At 38.9% G+C, this 17643-nt stretch overlaps 1 long non-coding RNA gene and 1 pseudogene across 1 annotated transcript; one reads left to right on the top strand and one right to left on the bottom strand.

Moving 5' to 3' along the window:
* Positions 1-3968: 3968 nt before the first annotated feature.
* Positions 3969-13336, bottom strand: LOC146458957 (uncharacterized). The gene is made up of 6 exons (XR_014858097.1): positions 13169-13336; positions 9389-9580; positions 8886-8958; positions 5667-5809; positions 4441-4636; positions 3969-4178 (listed from the first exon to the last, which is right to left on the bottom strand). It is a non-coding gene; the product is annotated as an uncharacterized LOC146458957 (long non-coding RNA).
* Positions 13337-15000: 1664 nt separating this feature from the next.
* On the top strand, positions 15001-17041 carry LOC146458956 (uncharacterized; annotated as a pseudogene).
* The last annotated feature ends 602 nt before the right edge of the window (positions 17042-17643 follow it).

Raw genomic sequence — 17643 nt, 5'->3', positions numbered from 1 at the left:
ATCTATTTTAACTAGTTTGGTAAGAATATCTATGAGTCAGGATGTACTTTACACACTAAGGTCTCAAAACAGGAATTAAAAACATGCATATTTCGGTCTTAGACCCTCGGAGTCACATCCCAACAAAAAATATCCTCCTCCCTCCTGGATCCTGAATCCACGTAATTGCCGACCTTACGTAATCTCGTTTTACGTAATTGACACTCTGAGTTCCTTTTATGTTATTTAACAAATGGTCATGCGGCCTAAATATAATTTTAATTGTACAATCGTACGTTCCATCCCCCTGGTTTGTTTCGTGCCGTTTTTTTTTTTTTACTTAGTCTTGTAACTACAAGTGAGACTATGTTTGAATTCAAGACGACTACGCGTGCCATGGTAAATGTTCCATAAGTGTTCCTACATACTGATGTTTCATGATTCACGTGATCAGCTACCTTTAAGCGCGAAGTAGCTCTAAGACCGGAAACGGAAAACTGTTTACAATATGCAATCTTTCCCGGGATGGGAGGGGGGGGGGGGGACTCTTATATGAAAGGGGCTGGGATGCTCGTCGGAAATTTAATGGAGATCAATTGGGGCGTGGTCCAAGCTTTTTTAACCCCTAAAAGGGACCATTTTAAAACACAAACAAATAAAAAATACAGTGGCTCAGAACACCCTAGGTGAGACCAAAATCCGAAGCGAGACCACGAGCATTCCCGCCCCTTTCGTATCAGAGTCTCCCCTGGGCAATCTTTAGGCTGTGTAGCCAGTTTCAGTGGGATTTTATGCCTTTTTTTTCGCTCGATAAATTTGCTCAGAAGCATGCCAGCAAGCTGTGGGAATTAAATGTTCTTTCCAAGTGATAGAAAATCCTGTCGGAAACTAAACTTTGTTTGAGGCGAAAAAGCGGGCCGGAATGTTTCTTGTTCATTTGATGTTTACATTTCAACGCTACCCGGTGGAGAAAAAAAAATGTTTTTTTAGCTCGTTAAATCATGTCAACCACTGAGTGTGAAGAAGGACTGATGCAAATCCATAGCACGAACTTTTCGGCTTTTTCCGAATAAAGGATGGCAAGTTGACAGCATGACGAAAAGGTTTTTCCGAATGTCTGCTACAAATAAAAGTAAAGTGGTCATGCTTTGGTCTGTTTTCACACACAGCTTTTGTTTCGAAGTTTAACACGCTTTTTTGCTCGATGGATCACGCTTCTTTGTTCGGTAGGTCACGCGTTTATTGTTTTTAGCGTGTCCTGTAAAACAAAAGATTCAGTAATGAGGCAAGATTCTGAACACGCCTTAAGCGTGCTAAAATCAAATTCTTTTGTTTTGAAGTGGAAGCGTGTTGTGAGCGTGCTATCACCTTTGTCCCTGTTTTCTCATGGAGGGTCACATATATTGGTCTCAATTTCTGCGCGTTCAAAACTGAACAAAAAAAATAATAAAAAAGAAAAATGTCAAGACTTCACTGAAACGCTTGCTACACAGGCCGGGAAAACTTCATGAACGAAGATGAATCTTCGATGGATAATTTGTAATTCAGTTTTGTTTAGGGACCGATCGTTTATTACGTCCTAGGGGGAGGGGGGGGGGTGGTTTTTTAAGGGAAGTTTTTTTTTTTAAAACGAGTTCTTTTTTTTTTTTTGGGGGTGGGGTAATTTTTTACCTTGTACGAAAAGTAAGGGGGGGGGGATTTTAAGACATACAAAAGGTACCAACTAAATGTATTTAGCAATTATTCTTGTCATCAATCATGAAAATTTTCAAGCTGTCATTGCAGTGGGGGGTAAAACTTTTGTTTGAAAAATTTTTTGGGGGGGTTAAATTTTCATACCTCTACCCCTCCCCCCCCCCCCACTCCTAGGACGTAATAAACGATCGGTCCCTTATCTTGAAGCTTCTTCGAGACACCGAAGGCCAGATTCCACTGTTCGGTTCTATACATCCACATGACTGTTTACGTGCATAAATAAAAATAGAGCCGACGTGTGAGCCGCATGGGGAAACGTAAAAAGTAGAACCACAGGTCTCCCAAGCTCACGTTTAGAGAAAGCGAAAAATTAATTATCTATTTATTCATATATGCGTCACGGCTGTGTGAGTTGGAACGTGACCTTTCATCTTACGCGGTGTTAGGTTACATGTCTCCTTCATAAGACTTCGTCTTATGAAGGAGAGAACAGTGGTGGTATAAAAAGCCCAAAACAGCGAAAATAACGCAAAAGCACAACGGACACACAAGAGGTGAGTTTGTTTTAATCATCTTACGTAAAAAATGAGGATAATGAATGTATTTAGGGTTCTAAATGAACGATATTTTATTCCCCATACAATGTCTTATAAAGCGCTCAAATTCTCAACGGTTCTCATGTAACCTAACACCGCGTAAGATGAAAGGTCACGTTCCAACTCACACAGCCGTGACGCATATATGAATAAATAGATAACTAGAAATACGTGACTCGCAAAACCTCGCGAAGCTGGGGTTGGGTGGAAAGCCCTCTTTACTCGTATTGCAGCATCAAATGAGGAGGTTAAAAGGGGCATAGGATTTTTTTTTGATGAGCATGGTCTTTTCGTAGTTCCACAGGCTAGTTTGCGGTTGAAAATCTATTTCTGACGCGACGTAATGTACAACGCGCGTGCAGCGCTGTCGTGTTCGATGAACTTATTTCCCACGGAAAATTATTTTACCGCGGCCACAAAACGTGTGATTGCTTCAATGCAATCGTTCACAAAAAAGATTTCTAAAAGAAAGGAAAAAGATTCTGGAGAGATAGTTCTGTATCCAGTGAATATTGATGAACATCTGGAACATTGCAGTTGAAATTTGATCATGCACGCATATTTTTTCCGATGTATGCAAATTTTGCTCCAGACGACGCCAGACAGTCTGACGTCATCATACTTTGTGCGGACACCTTCAAAGATATAAACATATAAACATATATATAAATATATTTTTCGCTCGAATTCGCGGTGACGACGACGACGACGACGCGGACGGAAACGGAACTTAAAAAAATTACCTTCGCGTCTTCTAAATAAATTTGCGATGGTTTATACTCTCTCAGTTTGTGCAATGTGGCCGAACTATCGAGGAGCTAACGTCGTAGGGCCGCTTTTAAAGTTCAGAAAGAGAAAGGAAAATTAATTATCATGCGTTCACGTTCTCCATAAAACCTTAAATTTGGTCATTTCACGTTGCTGTTTTGCAGAGGACGGCAAAGAAATGTACCAAAGTGTATAACGCACGTGCAGAACCAGTGTTTTGCTAATTAAAACTATTGTGTTCTGACGTTCTCGTTGACGTCGTCGTCGTCGCTGCTTAAGGTCCCTATTAATTCTTTATTTACGTACGTAGGGACGCAACGTAAAATGAACGTAACAATAAAGATTTTCCCATCCCCCTCCCCCGTGGGACAGTAATGGGAGTATCGGCACTCGAGTAGATTTGGGACCTTCAATATATGTAACCAGTTGTAGAACATAAGATGTTACTAGTCTGTATCAGCCGCTCGTACGTTTTGACCGCCGTTCGCACTTGTATGCCATGGCCAACAGTCTATACGTATTTGATATTGGCACTCGAGCTTGTCAGACGACCAGCTCGTTTCAGTATCTGACGGCCCAATTGTACTTATTTGTTGGCCCGCTCAAACTTATCTGACTTACTGCCCGCTCGTACTTATATAACGACCTGTGAATCAGTGTAAGGGTAGGAAAAAAATTTTTAAATATTGAACGGCGGTGTGCTTCTGAAACGCGTGACGTGTAACGTGACCTACAGAACGTTTTCCTTGTCAACATTCATCCTGTGTGAAAACATGGCTGATTCATTTCCTTAGTACGAATATTCCTTGGTAACTAAATTAATATGAATAAATGAAACATATTGACTTGTCGGCCCGGTAGATGATTCATGATCTGATGAATTTGTCTACTTTTACTGAGTAAGTTATAATCCAAAACGACGATTTTTTTTTCATTGTTATCGCGTTACTTTATTTAACAATAAAGAAAACAATGCAGAGCATTGCATACAGAGGATTACAAGTATTACATAAGCCGAGTATATAAGTTCCAAAGATTATTGGCTACTAAACAATAGCTAAACTAACACTAAAGTTTACTACAAGCTTGAGATAAGTCTTGCTTGGCTACTTCCGAAGCATTTTGCTTGAAGTTTGCTGTCTTGATAATAGAGAGGTTAAGCACCACGTTTACGGCAAACGGCAAACGGCAGAAATGACCACGTGACCATGTTTATCCTTCATTTGCCGCTCGCTGTTTTCAGTTTCTCAGAAAAATTGAGTGTTTTTGCGTTAGAATTAAAGGCCAGAATTATCTTGTACTATTTTCATCTACGTACTCATATTTTCAAGAAAACGTAAACGCGAATCTCACCTGAAGACTCTGGGTACGAGATTGGTTTGCCGTAAACGTGGTGCTTAACCTCTCTAATACACCATTTCCGACTTCAAACCTCATATATGCTCAGTGCAAATCTTTTCATCTAAAAGTTACTGTTTTTTGTTTGCATATGAATGAAAACTAATTTTCATCATAAAAACTGCGGTACACGTACACGAAACCTCGCTTTTATGATGAGGTTTAAAGTAACTAGCAAATGGATTATTAGTCTTCCACATCTGTAAAAAGGAATAAAATAGAAAAATAAAATAAAATAAATAAATAAATAATTTAGTCATAATTCAACAGCTATGACTCATTCTGAGAAGGCTTTGGTTTGAAGGGAATCAAGCTAAGTCTTTCCAACTGTTTCAGCTGTGGAAAGTCTTCTTAAAAACTGCAAAAAAAGAAATGTCCCATCTTCGTGCTTCTTGAATTGATATATGTTTTAATCAAGTTAGTGTTCTGTTCAGGGACTATCGGATGATATTGATATAATTGCCCGTGGAATGAGCTCGAGAAGATAGGGTTTGGGGAGATCATTGTCATGTGATAATTTCAAGATCATCAAAAATCCAGGAGAAACTGTCTGAACAATAGGTCCGGAACAAACACAATTGCTGCGATTTTCTTAAGGTTTTCATGGGCGTGAATCACTCTCCGCGACACTTAATTTTGAATAATAATAATAATAATAATAATAATAATAATAATAATAATAATAATGCAAAAGCGATACAATTACAAAAGCATTCGTTAATTAATGTTCATATCATAAACAAAAAGATGATAGAATTAAAAAAGTCAATGAGTATAATGAGTATAATGGGACGAATCATCTATAAAGATAGAGGAATTTGTTAAAAAAAAAGTTTAATGAAATTCAGTATTATTTTAAAATCAGCTCCACTTGACTAAAAAAAAATTATAAAAAAATATAATATAATAAAATAACATAAGCAGTCTCTCAAATGGCTCCATCTGCAGTTTCAGTGTCAATTTTGGCGTTCTTGATGCCACATTGAATTCTTCGTATTGCCATAGATCAAACCTCTAAGACAGGCGAGTGCAGGTCTTAATAGTGCGAATGAAATTCGGCTTCTGATCCATGACATGGTTTTGGCATATTGCCTCCATTTCTAGATGATCTTAATAATAATAATAATAATAATAATAATAATAATAATAATAATAATAATAATAATAATAATAATAATAATAATAAATAGTTGTCTTTCAATCACCAAGTACCACACAAAACGTTCTTACCGAGGTCAAAGAAGTCCAGTTTCAACTTCTCGCTGTTGCAGCCACGCCAATAAACCAGGGTCCTTCCTTCACCAGGCGATCCGCCATTGGGATGGACGCAGAAGTTACTTTTAAGATTTTTCAGGGCGTTATTGGCCTTCAGCCTACAATAGGGGAAAAGAACATGAATATAAACAAAACCGTTATTAATTAATTGCACATATACGTCTTACTGGAAGTGGTAAAAACTACTACACTCGAGAAGAACCCACTAAACCACAAAATAGATGGTTGCCTCTGCCTGAATCCCCCTTCCTCAACCTCAAAAGATGGTGTCCGGCTTTATCGCGTAGCTACTGCACCCTCTATCTAAAAATGACAATGCAGTTCAAACCTCACTTTTCTTGTCTATCTAACAATGCTGAGTCTTGCTAGCTGAATATTTCTATGTCAACTCAAATTTAAAGCCAATAAAATTATGTTGGTAATGTTCATAAGATACGTGGTCTATTCGATAACCCCAAGAGATAACCCTCTACCCTAGACAAGGTGGGTCCTCTTCGAACCAATTTGTTCTGACCAATTCCTTTAGAAACATTTGGTATTCAGTCATGAGCATTAACAAGACAAAGAAAAAAATCGGAGTCCTCGACCTTTTGCATATCATAGCGATAAAGCACGCTATCAGGTTTTTAATTTCGGCGTAATGAGAGAATGTTTGTCAAGAAAGAAAAAAAAAAGCAGGTAGATTAAAGATTTCAATTATTTTCTGGACGTAATTAAATTTATTAAATTAATAGGACAGAGTGGTTTGATAGAGGCAACCGAAGCAATTTTCTTGGTAAAGTTTTCCAAGCTCAACTTATTTACAGCATTTGAAATTTAAATAAACGAAAGGCAAGACCTTCTGACGGATTTAAAACCTGTATAGCATTAATCGGGTTCCGCCAGCCTTGCTGGTTGTAAGAAATTTCCTTCCGTCTCAGACCAAAATTGACGTACTCTGTCAAAATAGTTTCATTTATCTGAGATAGCTGGTAGCGAACACTTAAATTACACGCCTTTTTCAGTCTTTGAAGGAGTTCCAGCTCGCCTTTTGTGGTCCTTAACCACATCCTTATCTGTTGGGTGTCCTGTGGTTTTGCTGTTGCGCTGTCGCGCGTCGCGCACCATTTCGCCGGCATTTTGTATAATTTATTTTGGGGCACTTAGCCGCTTGCCGGTGAACAGAAATATGGGCAAAGTTTAAGTAACACGTTCTAAAACAAAATGCGATATTCTAAAACGTCAAAAATTTGCAAAAAATTAAGTATTTTACCAAAACTGATCCATGCCTGTAAAATTTGAGGCAAATAGGGATACCTTTTCCATAGTTAAAAGCACATGTTGCAAATTGTCATTAATTTGAACTCGGCCTGTATTGAATAAGTGTGACATGGTGGAAGATTTCGTGCTTCTCAAACTGATGAAGCTTCGGTTGCATATAGAGAAAAGGTGGCGAATTCATTGTGTTTTATCCTAACGCTTGTAAAATGCGGGCCTGACACCAGTTCGCAATTTGGACGTCAAACTCGACCGAAATAATGAGCTGAAGCGGTTCGATCGTATTGTCACAAAGCCAGAATTCACTGAAACACACCAGCTCGGCACATATCAAACTGCAGTCAACAGTGAGTATCTAAATTTATTATTGTTTATGCCTATACTAAGTCAAATGAAGGAATTAACCTGTGTACTAAGCAGAAAAATAATTCACTGGCCATCGTACATGATACATTTTGTAAGACTTAAATATGTACATTAATTACATCCATTTTGAAATCACCGGTGATCCTTGGAATCTGATTGGTCCAAAATGATGCAATTTATTCCCAAATTGCACCATTTTTTGCTCTAAATTGCATCCTTTCTTTAGCCCATCAAAATGGAAATGAAGTAACACAAATAGAATATTGATATTGACAATGATACTCTGTGATTTCAAAATGTATGTAATTAAGTGGTAATTGAACTTCGTGTTGTGCAATTTTGGTCTGAAATCATACTTGTGATTTCAAATCAAACTCGCGCTGCGCGCTCGTTTGATTTTGAAATCGCGCGTATGATTTCAGACCAAATTGCACTCCACTCAGTTCAATTACCAATATTAATTATCCTTGAGAAAATACCAGCGAAAATTGACAGAAAACGCCTTTTACATCTTATTGTTTATGTGCGTACTGAGTTGTAGAATGTTGTTTGAATAGCCAAATTAACTGAATTGTGCGACAATCCATTAACAACTCAATGTGTTGTAGTAAGCATCGATAACTTACTAAAAACATTTCGTGATGTAATTTAGCTATTAAAGTCACCCTATTTTAATGTCTTTGAATAGTCATTCAGAGGTAGACTGAATCGAATGCACATACCATTCTTTTTGCGACTTTTGCCGGATTTATCTGCAATTTATCTTCCACAAGACTTCCACTTTAAGTTGCACGTGTAAATCATATGCAACCTCAGTGCGTTGTTGCTGTACGTTTTCTGACAAATCCAGCAAATTTGCATCATACAATTTAAACATGTTGAAAACACCTAAAATCGATCGCGGCGACAAATGTGCTGAAATCACTCAGTCCTACACGCGCGATTTAAAAATTTAATTAATTCAGTTGCCAGTGAGCGTGACAAGTTTCATTATAGAAGTACGACAAAAATTGCACAAAAATCTCAAGTGTAAAAAAGGCTTTCACAGTCTAAATTTGATTGAAAAAGTATCCATTTTTGTCATTTAGTTAGCATACGTGCGTTTCTCGCACGCTTGTATAAAACTGGTAATGAGACATCCTTTTTTTACCATTCACTGATTTGATGTCTTGAAACTGAAGCCTCACTAAAGACAAACTATAGTTAAGGCATAGATGTGACTGTAACCATTGTTTTGCTATTGTCGCTAACCATAGGTCCGATAGTTAAGCCTGAAGACTAACTATAGTTTATTAAAGTTAAGGCGCAGGTGTGACCGCAATCAATGATTACTTCTAGTATTTAAAATCATTCTAAACAATTATTATGAATAGTAAGCTTAATTGGAACAATCCAAACAGAAAATATTTTGAGATGACGGGTCTTTCGGAAGGCTCAAGAGATATGGAAAAATAAATCCGCCTTAAAAAAAGATTTATTTTTATCTCCCCTTTTTACGCCACCTCGATAAACATTTTGGCCTAAGTACGGGCCAAGTGATTATAACCATACCTTATGTGCCTGGAAATGCTCTGGTCGCATTTGTCCTTCAGCATCAGTTTGCGACGCCAAGTAGGGTAATTTCCTACGACAAAATCAAAAAATAATCAGACCCTTCCTAGGATAACGCTAAATCTCTATTAAGCAGATATGTACTCCAACCAATACATTGTGTCCGTTTGAGAAAGTTATCCGGTCTTTCAACAACTGGGGCCTGTAATGTAAAATTTGATTTAAACCAAAACCGAAGTAATCACTCTGCCCAATCACAACAGACGTAAACAGTGCAATGAACCAATCAGAACTTTAAGCAAATACATGTCACGGGCGCCAAGCGCGGGAAAATGCGTTCGAGCAAGTCTTGATTGTTTTCGGTTTTGCTTCTCATTGGTTGAGAAAGTGGCGCGAGTTTTGTCAACCAATCAGATCGCAAAGCAAACGCAAATTTATTTTCGAAGTCACTTAAGAATTCGTAAAGCAAAGTAAATAGCAACTAGTAGAAACTGATATCTTACCCTCAGGGCAGACAACTTTGTTGCTGCACTTGTGGTGGATAACACCATCCCAGTCCATGACCCAGATCATGTCCCTCTGATTGCAAGCACTCCCTCTTTTCTTGGTAAAGATGAGATAAGCACCATCCGGTGGGGAGCAGCCTCCAGTGTTAGGGGCGATACAGTAATCATTGTAGCTGCGTATTCCACTCTCTGGTAAAGGCAGAGTACATAAAATGTCACTTCTTAAAATGTACTGTCTTTCTCTTAACATTTGAAGACGCTTCATGGTAATGAGATGTTTTGGCGACCTTTGAAAAACTTAAGAACACGGTGCATAACGATGATGTGGCTAGAAAACCTTAACACTATCTTGCCAAGCTTTCAGAACCCGTAACTGTTCGATTCCTTGGGGTCTGTTCGGTGCGCGTTTTTGAAATCGCTCATGTATCAGATTTGCACCCAGTATCTACTGTACATAACAGATTATGACAGGACACAGAAAGTCACCCATAAAAAGACTAGTAGTCTAATGGTACCGTTGTGAAATCTAAATTTAGACAGGGGCATTCTGCTTGAAATTTCCAGGACAAATCCCTCATTGGTCAGTTGAAATGAAGTAGAGCAATGTACAAACTGGCGGATCTTGTTGGCTACAAGTCACGATTCATTAGTTTAACACTGATCTAGCTTTAACTTACTTCAAAAAATGGCTATTTAGCCAAACTAGTTTCTGACGGACGGCTACAAACACACGTTCAAAGTTTGAAAGTTTGATGATCACTTGTGCCTTGCTTGAGGAGAGTGTAGGCAATGTTTAAGTGCCGCTTGTGTATGAGCGAGATTTTTTATTTCTAATTAATTTAGCTTAGCCAATTGCAAGTACAACACAAATAAGAATACTGGACGATTAAATAACAACAAAATAGCAAATAACGGCAGGGGAGCTGCTACAGCTAAAGCCAATAAAAGTGGTCACCTCACACCTAAAAAACTTAGTAAAACTAATTAAAATTTAGAAGCAGCAAGATGGAAAGCGTGTTTACCCGTGGGCGCTGTACGAGTGTCTTCCTGGTCATAGATATTATTAAGAGCATTTTAAAGTGCCCCTAACCCTTCAATTTGTTTTCTTTTGGTAGATTTCCATATCTTTCAAGAACTCATTTTCGAAAAAAATTTTGAGAAATATTGAATCCTTTTTTTTTTTTACGAGCGCTAGAAGTGAAGGCAGTCTTGTCGATATTTTCACCTATCGTTCGCATTAGTCCCCCACTCGGCCAAATGTGCCCAAATATGGAGCGTGACGTAAGAAAAGGACATCGTGCAAAAATATCCGAAGATTCGCGGTAATGCTTCAAGTAAACAGAGAAAATGTGTGGTTTTTGGATGCAGCAACTCTTGAAATAGTCTGAAATGTCAGCCGTCTCCTCCCCCTAACCCACAGGGGGCGCGGGAGAGAGAGACGTCTGAATTCCGAGCGTTATAATGCCGTCCGGTGACGTCACGTACTTTTGCGAATATGGTAGGTAGTTTTTGATTGGTTCTTACCTAATTGAAATAGATAACCGTTTCTTATTGGTCGAACTTGCGAAAACAGATATTTCATTTCGGCGGCGAATATAAAGTGTTGACAGGCCAGACACAACTCGTAAGTTCATGGCCCGGTGTGAAAAGTGACTTCTCGTTTGACGTAGTTTTGCTCTCACGAGTATCTCTCTTAAAGACTTTCCTTTTCGGTATGAGATAAGTGGGAGGCTCTTTCAATATTTCTCGAGCAAATGGTTGGTTTCAAGGTGTTTTTGAGGTTAACAAGATGCCTGCTATACTGGCATTACGCGTGATGCTGGGGCTGATTCATTTATTCCAACTGTATGCTTCGCCGATTGATAAAACTATCCTTGCTAATGGAATAGTTTGAGTCACGACGATCGCGTTACGTTGTTTCCCTTGCGTTACGCTACTCAGGGTTTCAAGGGAAATTGCGGGAATTCCATTGCGATAACGTAAGCTTCTCAATGACCTCTTTTCAGTCTCGCGTCGTTGTCTAAGACTGTCAAACAAAGCACGATTCCTTCGCCAGGAATTTACCAATTTCCACCGTTTTAAATGTTGGGTGCTTCTTAGAAGTTATTCTTTCGATTTGCCGCTTCAAAATGGTGAAATTTCCGTTTGAAAACGGCACACTTGAGTCCAGAACATGTTAACAATATGGGGCCAAATTTAATCTGTTTTTAATAAATAGATCAAATGATGCGTTGACGTCACACAGGTAGGGGTGAGTGGGTTCCCTCCCTCGCGATATAAGCGACAAGAATGGATTTTGATTGGCCTGCTTCTGTTGAAGACAATCAAAACAATACACCCCGAGTAGGAGAGGGGTGAGTTTAATGAATAAATTAATGTACCGATTTGTAGCTACGAGGAAGAAAAAAAAAAAAAGAAATCGACCCGTTTTTAGACACGGTATGCCCCCTCAGGGCATCCCGCGTAATTAGACAGCGCTAGGTGGTAAGTTGTGAAGAAGAGAAAAATTTTATCTTGCAATTTCTCGTTTGTTATAAAGCCGACTTCCGTTCAGTGAATTTAATCTCAGAGGTTATTTTTCAATTGTGTTGTGTTATTTCAATTGTGTTGATAGCCACTTGCCTGAAGGCGCGTTTTGAAGTTGGTGGTATTGCAATAGAATGATTTTACTGAGTAGTTGGTTCTCAGAAGTCTCAGCGATTCTACAATCAAGCGGGAATCCTTGACATTCGCAAGCACTTTAAACCTACAGAGACTTTCCAGTGCACATTTTTCTTCCTGCCACCCACCGGGGTCAGAAAAGGACTCATAAAAAATGAAGCCCTGAGACTTCTTCGAAACAACTCCTCTGCAAAATCATTCTATTACAACATCATCCATTTCAAAACGGGTTAGGGGGAGGAGACGGCTGACATTTCAGACTACTCTTGAAATGTAGAGTGAAGGAAACAGCATGCATAAGATTCCTTCTGAATCCTTCTGGTGTCCTTTTCTTACGTCACAGCTAAGAAATTGTCAAATATCGGACGCTTCTCATTGGCTCGTTCCTAATGAACCCACGACACAAAAATTTGTCCAGCGGGGCTTAAAGCGCGCAAACATTTAAAAATTTCAATAACTTTTAGCGCTCGTAAAAAACAAAGGGTTTAATATTTCTAAAAAAAATTTTCGAAAATGAGTTCTTCACAGATATGGAAATCTACCAAAAGAAATACAAATTGAAGGGTTAGGGGCACTTTAAATAATGATTTAATAAACTCCCCTTACATGTGCTTAAGACAACGTTTTTATCGTGTAACTTTGGCATTGTAATAGCTCAATTTCGATATATTAAACTTCAGCCTGAAACAATAAATATGGAATCAGTGCGAAGCTCCTGGGAATAAACCCATATAAACTCTACACTTTATACCCCGGAGCCTCGCAGTGATGTTTATTGTTTCAGGCTGCATGAATTTTAATATATTGAAATTGGGCTATTCAGCCGTGACAGCAAGATCCGACAAAAAAAGAGCGCTGGTACTGTAGCCGTGTTACGTCTTTTTGGTATAGAGTGTTTTCATTCACGTGACTACCGGCCATATTGGTTTACTGAAACAAAAGAAAGTATTTGCATAAAAATAGTGTTCAATTCCCGGAGGTTTAGTTTGGGACACCAACATGGCCGCCATTTCTTTGTTTTGGAACACCAACATGGCCGCCGTGACGTCATGTGAAAACACTCCATAATAGTGACTGCGTTGTTGTTTCGCGAGGACCTAGACATAAATCACTCACCGGGACAATACGTGCAAGATCGTTCCTCCTCAGTAACCACACTGGATTCACACTGCTTTCCTCCACAGCGCGGCTTGGGATTAGTGCATGTTTTAACCCTCCTTTGCTTGCCACGTGCACAAAGCTTGTCACATCGTCCCCACTCACTCCACTCTGTCAATCCGCCATCCACTTAAAGAACAACAAAATTTCTCTAAAATCACGTGTTTAAAAGCCAACATTTTTCTTCATATCTGAATGATATCTTGCGGTTAGTACCGCTATTTTTACAATTTGCTCAGGCGATTTTACGTGCTAAAAGACTAATAAAGTTTGATGGAATCAAATGAGCGAGAAGCAAAGCTGAAAGCAAGCTGACGTCAGCGTGCAGCCCAGGGGCTAGTGAGGGAGGTGTATCAGCCAATCAGAGCGCGCTCTTTACTGACTCTATCTTATAACACTAGTTTATCACCGGCTAAATGTTAGAAGGTACAAAACAGAATCGCCTCGATTATTCTTGATAGATGTATTTTTTTTCAATCAGTTTTTGAAATCTTCATGATATAATAACAATAGATGAGTTACAGTAAAGCCCACCTAAAAGGTGGTCAACGAAAGTAGTTTATCCCCCTTGTGTTTTATAACTTAGAAATGTTTTTCAAGGTACAAATTGAGCTAAGCCTAATGAGAAACGTATATGCACAGCCACTAATAATGTCGACCTGCATGATGTATTTCCAGCTCTGATACCCTACTAAATGGTCTACTACAGACGCGTTTGCTTTGTTTTTGCTTGGAGAGACCCAGATGGTGCTTCTGCAAGGTGTCTGGTATGAAACTAAGACACACTAACTAATCAGCTGTTCAAAGAAAGTATTTACGGATTGGCAAGTTCTTAAGTGTCTCTTCAGAGGTTAACCTTTGACTCTTATCGTCAAGATGACACGGATGGTGCTGTGGTGAGAGCACTCGCCTCCTAGCAATGTGGCCCGGGTTCGATTCCTGGGCTCGGCGTCGTATTTAGGTTGAGTTTTTATTGGTTCTCTTGCTTGCTCCGAGAGGTCTTTTCTCCGGTTACTCCGGTTTTCCCCTCTACTCAAAAACAACATTTCCAAATTCCAATTGGACTTTGAGATTTATCGTATACCGTAAAGCGCATTTGATGATCTTGTCAGGCAATTATGCGCTATACAAATTCAATTTAATTTAACTTAACTTAAGGTTACATAAAATCAAAAACACATCTCAGTACAGCCAGAAGTATGGCTTAACTATCGCTAATTAATTGGCTTAATGACAGTTTGAGTATACGAAGAAGCAAAGACTTAGAAAAACATTTGACTATAAAAAATTGCGATAAAACATTTCGTAAAAACATTATAAAAAGGTTAAAAAACACGACGTTTCGATGTACATTACATCATTATCAAGTGAAATTAAAAATGCAAGATTGCGGCTATAAATACAAAAATGGACAATAGATATTAATTAAAATAGTAGCATTGAAGAATGCTACCGGTTAAACAAAAAGTTTCGCACGTATAGAGTCCGTTTGAGTGTTCAAGCAAGGCTTAAGTTTCTTGATGTACAGCATTTCAAATACCAAACAATCAAATTTGCTCTGACACTTTCTCAAGATGTTAAAATGGCCCTGATTCAATAGGTGTTTGCTCCCGTGAGCTTCAAGAAAATGTTTGCCAATTGCCGAGTTCTTGTGCTCAGCAACGCGTTGAAAAAGGTGTCTGGCTGTATAGCCGACATAATCTGCATCGCACAGATCACATGAGAAATAGTAAACAACGCATTGCTGATTCACAATCGACGGCTTAACTTCCCTTAACTTCCCCAACCTATCTTCTTATCGCCTTACGTTCTTCGAGAAGCTTCTTATCTGCAGAGGTCTGAAGTTTTCAGTACCACAAAAGGTCTCGCCCATCGACATACATGCGAGCTTTGAGAAAGCATATTGGAAAATAGAGCCGTTGTTGGATGATTCTGAGAAGGAACTGGCAAGCTCAACTCTACGCTCAATCGCCTTGAACTATATCCATCGTACAAGCCCCAAACCACCAAAGGCTCTTTTGAATGCTCTTAATCGCTTGAAGAAACGTGACGACATCATAATCACCAAGCCTGATAAAGGTTCTGGCGTAGTGGTAATGGACAAAACCGAATACATCCGTCTTCTAAGCGCTGCTTCAATCGATAACACTTCTAAGTTCGTACATGTTGATGAAAAGCGACCAAAGAGGCGTGGACGTCCAGCTCAACATTTCCACCCGCTCTTACAGAAAGAAAAAGAGTTGCGCACAGCCTTACGTCAAATTCTACCTGAAGAGATCGCTAACTCGCTTTCTCCGAAGAGTTCCAGATTGTCACACTTGTATGGCCTTCCGAAGACCCACAAAGCCACACTGAGTATGAGACCATTTTATCAGCAACTGGCGCCTACAATTACAATCTCGCCAAATGGCTCGAAGAGAAACTTAAGCCACTCTCCATCAATGACTACACAATCACTGATGCCTTTGCTTTTGCTGATGAAATCCGTACCATTTCCGTGAATGAGGATGACATCTTAGTCTCCTATGATGTGACATCACTTTTCACCAACGTACCTTTGAGTGAGACGATTAACATCCTAGTCCACAAAGCGTTCACCAACGATTGGTTCAACAAGACCTACGGCCTTAACTTGCAGAAGGATCAGCTTGCCAAATTACTGGAAATTGCTACAACCAACCAGCTTTTCCAGTTCAATGGTCTTTTGTACGAACAGACTGATGGGGTGGCCATGGGCTCCCCTCTTGGTCCTCTGATGGCTAATGTTTTTATGTGTCACCTGGAAGAGAAGCTCTCCCGTGATGGTCTGATGCCTGACCTGTACAAACGTTACGTGGATGATACCCTGGCTAAAATGCCTAGTGGTGACGCTGCCTCTGAGTTTCTCAATACTCTGAATGGTCTCCATCCCAGCATGAAATTTACAATGGAACTCCCTGTCAGTGGTAGGATTCCTTTTATTGGCATTGAAATCATCAAGTGTGGGACTAAACTTGAAACTCAAGTTTACAGGAAACAAACGAACAGTGGCTTACTCTTGCATTACCATAGCCATACCGACAAACGATACAAGGTGTCTTTAGTGAAAACAATGTTACATCGCGCGTACGCTCTATGTTCCACAACAGAAGCTTTCAATTTAGAATGTAACAAATTGCGCTCAATTTTCAGTCGCCTAGATTATCCTAGGGCTCTCATAGATTCCATCATTAGTAATTTTCTTCGTAATGTATCGGAACAGGCAGCGGAAGAGAAGCCTGAAGGCGGTCGTAAGATCAGAATTATCCTTCCTTTTAAGGATCAAGTAGCTGCCAATGCGGTTCGCAAGCAATTTAACGACCTAAGTAATAAGATTGGCCCCATATTGCAGCCAGTTTTTGTTAGTAGGAAATTAGAACATGATCTTAAGCCTAGGGAAGTTAAGCCGTCGATTGTGAATCAGCAATGCGTTGTTTACTATTTCTCATGTGATCTGTGCGATGCAGATTATGTCGGCTATACAGCCAGACACCTTTTTCAACGCGTTGCTGAGCACAAGAACCAAACATTTTCTTGAAGCTCACGGGAGCAAACACCTATTGAATCAGGGCCATTTTAACATCTTGAGAAAGTGTCAGAGCAAATTTGATTGTTTGGTATTTGAAATGCTGTACATCAAGAAACTTAAGCCTTGCTTGAACACTCAAACGGACTCTATACGTGCGAAACTTTTTGTTTAACCGGTAGCATTCTTCAATGCTACTATTTTAATTAATATCTATTGTCCATTTTTGTATTTATAGCCGCAATCTTGCATTTTTAATTTCACTTGATAATGATGTAATGTACATCGAAACGTCACCTTTTTATAATGTTGTTACGAAATGTTTTATCGCAATTTTTTATAGTCAAATGTTTTTCTAAGTCTTTGCTTCTTCGTATAAATCAAAAAGCTGTGTTAAATGAATTCTGACAAGATTTAATTGAATGCAACAAAACCAAGACATTAATAATTTTATCCACTGACAGATAGGAAAACTGTAACAAACTAAGATAGTTTCCAAGCAAGTCTAGCTACATGTTCATGTACATGTAAAAGAAAGGCCAGCATCATTTAGAGAATACCATATTTTGAAATTTAAATTTAAATTGCTGCACATGAAAATTTGGAAAACCTGAGCATTGCGTGGCAAATGATCATGTGCGGTAAAATTTAAAACTTTTAATTCAAAAATACCTTTATTTTAGCTTGAACTGGCTCGGAAATCAATTTTAATGAAGCTTTACTTTCTCTTAGTGGATAAATTTTATTGTCAATTTCTTGGCTTTGTTGACTTGTAATCTTCCCAGAATTCAAAATAATTTTAAAGTATTAATAGCTTTTCTTAGATTGACATCCACCAAAACGTAACTTTATCCAACTCTTTTGAAGGTGGTAGTTCCCATGTTATTTG

This window comes from Pavona decussata, unplaced genomic scaffold (assembly GCF_977016875.1).
Source record: "Pavona decussata unplaced genomic scaffold, jaPavDecu1.1 SCAFFOLD_225, whole genome shotgun sequence".
Taxonomy (NCBI): domain Eukaryota; kingdom Metazoa; phylum Cnidaria; class Anthozoa; order Scleractinia; family Agariciidae; genus Pavona; species Pavona decussata.
This window is presented reverse-complemented; position numbering and strand designations above follow the sequence as displayed.